Source organism: Vanessa tameamea, chromosome 14 (genome assembly GCF_037043105.1).
Source record: "Vanessa tameamea isolate UH-Manoa-2023 chromosome 14, ilVanTame1 primary haplotype, whole genome shotgun sequence".
Taxonomy (NCBI): domain Eukaryota; kingdom Metazoa; phylum Arthropoda; class Insecta; order Lepidoptera; family Nymphalidae; genus Vanessa; species Vanessa tameamea.
The window spans coordinates 7,150,092-7,154,258 of NC_087322.1; the positions used below are offsets into that span (position 1 = coordinate 7,150,092).

General features: G+C 29.6%; 1 long non-coding RNA gene across 1 annotated transcript; it reads right to left on the reverse strand.

The window, feature by feature from the left end:
* Positions 1–1,413: 1,413 nt before the first annotated feature.
* Positions 1,414–2,554, reverse strand: LOC135193621 (uncharacterized). The gene is made up of 3 exons (XR_010309336.1): positions 2,510–2,554; positions 1,678–1,753; positions 1,414–1,442 (listed from the first exon to the last, which is right to left on the reverse strand). It is a non-coding gene; the product is annotated as an uncharacterized LOC135193621 (long non-coding RNA).
* Positions 2,555–4,167: the final 1,613 nt, after the last annotated feature.

A 4,167-nucleotide genomic window follows, 5' to 3' on the forward strand; every position in this document is an offset into this window, starting at 1 on the left:
ATCTTTTTAAATTAAAAAAAAAAAATCACGTATACTCTTTGGCATTTTTTTAATCGTTGATATCTTATATATTAAAAGTGTAAGCCGATTTTTGTCCCAGTGATTATTGGACGATAGCTACACATAAAAAATCTATTATAGTCTCATTTTGAAGAGCTCCAGCCGTAAATGTGCAAAAAAATAAAGATTATTCTTGATTGCAAATTATTAAATTGTTTTGATTTAACAAAGAATTGATTTTAGAGAACGGAATAAAGTTACTGGCCACTTAGAGAGCGGTGCTACGGCTACGGCGCATTTAATTTAGAGAACTTAGTCAATATTGAGTAAGTTCTCTAAATTAAATGACATGAAATAACACAGACGAAGACTAACGGAGTGTGTGTAGTCGGATTTATTTTCATGAATTCCTACTAAAGAGGGTCTCGGCTGTGTAGAACAGCGCAGCGTATTGGAATCAATTTTCAAAGGCTCTTTCATGTGAATGCTGCATACGAGAGCCCTTAACTTCTCGTTGGGATATTCTAAATAATTGTACGTCTTAAACTTGCATTAAATGTTTAAAAAAATATTAAGTAATAGTCAAGATTACGGTAATATTACATTAATGTCTTTCGATAACAATCATGATATGTTTTTAATTACATATATTGTTTCCGATTGCTTACCTGGACCACAACACAATATATATATATATATCATTCGCTTGATCGTTTATCATCTTATTCGTAATAATAAAAGGAATATAAAACGGAAATTGTAAAAGAAGTAAAACCTACGATGGGTATATTTTCACGACGTACAAAACCACAGTTGAATTAAAACGTGAAATGAGGCCGAGTCGCGCCGCGTAAGATGAATAAGATGAATGAGCTAAGCTTCTCGCTTTCGGTTAGTTGGAAAAAAATAAGAAACCAACAATTAATACGTTAAATAAGATTTTTCTATTAATTTATTTTATTCAGCATACAATTTATCTAATTCTATTAATCCATATCAAAAAGCTGAAGAATTTGTTTGTTTGTGCGCGGTAATCTCCGTATCTACCGGTCCAATTATAAAAAATAATATTAGCTTATGTAGTATATAAACAATACAGCCCACGAGGCTAAGCAGGAATGATTAACGTAGGTAAAACAGAAAATGTGCAGCTAGTAATATAATTATACATATAAATTAGATATATTAAAATTAACTTAAATACTGCGTACAGTGTACAATTCGCTTATAATTTTTAATGTTGTAACATGCTTAGTAATTTACATGTACAATATAAATCAAAACGAATATGATGTTACAATATAATTTAAGTGTGTCGATTCCTACTACAATATATTATTTCGAAAGTGCTTTTAAGCTCTCTGGAAGCTTTACAAGTGTTACGCAAGCTTTTCACCAAGTGGTTTTTGAAGATGCACTTTGCTTGCACGTGACGTGATTTCCTAAAAGTTTTTATTTAACGTAAATTTTACTTTGTATCTTTTATATAGTCTCTGAAATGAGCCATTATTCCTTACAAAGATTTATATATCTAAAAGATGGAGACAGACATGTTTAAAGTATTCAATTAATATAATTTGATATGATATAATATCATATATTGTAAACATATGTGTGTTCAATGTATTAAATACAGCTTTGGCGCAGTATAATAAAGAACCTGTACTAAATTATTACCTTATAAATTACATTTTTTCAGAACTGTCTACGTCTGGTTGTTTGAATTGCTCGCAGAATGTTTCAATTGTCATTTCTGAAATTGTTAAATGATATTCGAATTGTTTAACTAAAGGAAAGGCTGCTTAAAATTTCATTACTGGGGTATTTTTTCCATATTTCAAGCATAAAAATATAAATTTAAATTTTTGATACAAAATATTTCGATTTCTGTCCAGAATTAACAATTTTATTTTGATAGAAATCTGTTTAGATAAAAATTAAATCGATATAAGCTTTTAACGTAATATTTTCTCCATACGAAGTACATTATTTTGTATATTAAGTCTGGTTTTCGAGTTTAATCTACATAATATGTGCTTATGAATAGAACAGCGTCTCGGAATCAATTTGTACTCGCCCCTTCACGTGCACGCTGCGTTCGAGCGTCAATTCTCAAGAGACGAGGTCAAGATTCAGACTCTACGTAGGCACATACTTCGTGGTTGCTGAACAAAATTGCTTCGATTCAAATAATCCGTTCTAAGGATCATAAAATATTAGAATAAACAAAATTAATCAGTTTCATAGCTGACTATTGATTCTGCATTGAACAAAAAGCTATACTTTTTTTAATAATTCGATAATACTAGATAATCGTTGCGTGGGTTACTATTCGAGGAATATAGAGTTATAAAAAGAAAATATTTATTGAATACTTACTTTTTATACTGAAACTAGCTACCCGATAGAGTTTGTCCTGTCTGATCAATGAAAATTGAATTCTAATTGACAAAAAAAAATCGGAAATATATTGTTTATTATTCTAATCTATGGTATGCAACATTGTTACATTTATTTTCTGGTGCGCATATTGTTGATATTCCGAAACGAGAACAGGCGACATACAACTGCCATGTGTATGACATAGATTTTCTAGATTGATGCCGCAAACACCTTGCAGCAACTGCCCTTGAGATTTATTTAATGCTAGCCGACTATGAAAAGTGCACTAAAAATGTACTGTCAAACTACTGACAGTTATGTCAAACGCCATTAGAAAAGTCGGTATGTTTTTTAAATTTATTTAGTTGTTCCATAAAATTTATACTATATTTAGTTGATTAATAATTTATTTTATACATATATATATATAATATTTTATAATAATTTATTTTATATTAGTTGTTCCACGAAAAGTTTTTTATTTTTTCTTTATAGGAACCTTTTTCTGACGATGAAAAACACAACAAAAATTAGCTATATTGTTCCAGCCGTTCACGCGTGATGCCGTGACCAAGGGAAATACGGATTTATTTTTATATATATAAGATATACGCTGCGTTTCAATTTAAAATAAATTAACCGAACACGGTTGCTCCTTCTTACAACTTCGTTACAACAAGATTAATAAATATAACATTATAAAAATAATTATATGCGTTATAAAATTGAACCGGCTTCCTTTGTGAAAAAATATTTCGTAATAGCGAGTAAGCGTAATTTCCTGACATATTAAACTTGGAGAAAATTAAAACGTGAAATGAGGTCGAGTCGCGCCATGTGAAGTGAATAAGATGAACGAGCTATATTGCGTTCGTTCTTTCTATCTATCAAATAAATGGAGAATGTTTCTTACCCCCTCCTAATTGTTAGAACCATAAAAGATTTAAAGAGAAACAATTGAAACTTTGGAATTAAATTTTCTTTTTTTTTTTTGTTTTTGTTTGTAATCATTGCTTAATTTTTAATTCTAATGCGATAAATTCAGCTAATTTTCTTGAGTAGTTGTTTGGTATTTAGCATTACCCGTACTCTCAATTTTTCTCTAACATAGCACACCATCTATGTTACTCTACTTATTAAAAAAAAAAGTCTGTGTCAAAGGCCTCCGAGTTTTGGAATTATTTGCGCTTTTTAAAATGTGGCTGGACGTTTATTGAATAGCTAATTTAACCGACTGGCTGCATATATATCACAATTTTCACTGTGGTCAACATAATATAATATAGTATATATTATATGTTTATGATTAATATAATTCAATTGATAAACTTAAAATACTGAACATCCATTTACATCTATCTATAAGAGATATTTATAAAAATCTGCTTCACAGCAGGTATACTTTTATGAGCATTGCAATATATTTTGACTTGTATCCATGTTTGATATTTCCGACTGCTGTATTGTATAAGGGAAGGTGGTGACCATTTACCAGATGGCTGAGTTCCGTACACCTAACTATACAATAAAAAAATTATATACACAGATTGGTTACACTAAAACGACTTATGTATTTATGACGTTACATGTGAGAAAAATGGAGTATATATTTTTTTCTTGGTGTGTTTTTTGTGGCTCTAATCTTAAATTTAAATAATATTTTTATTTAATGTCGATAAATATTTGGCTTGAAATTTCATCATCAAAAATACATTTGAATAGTATCACCCGAGCTATGTAAGTAAATCTTTACCAAGTTCTACTTAACGATATGCATTTCGCCTG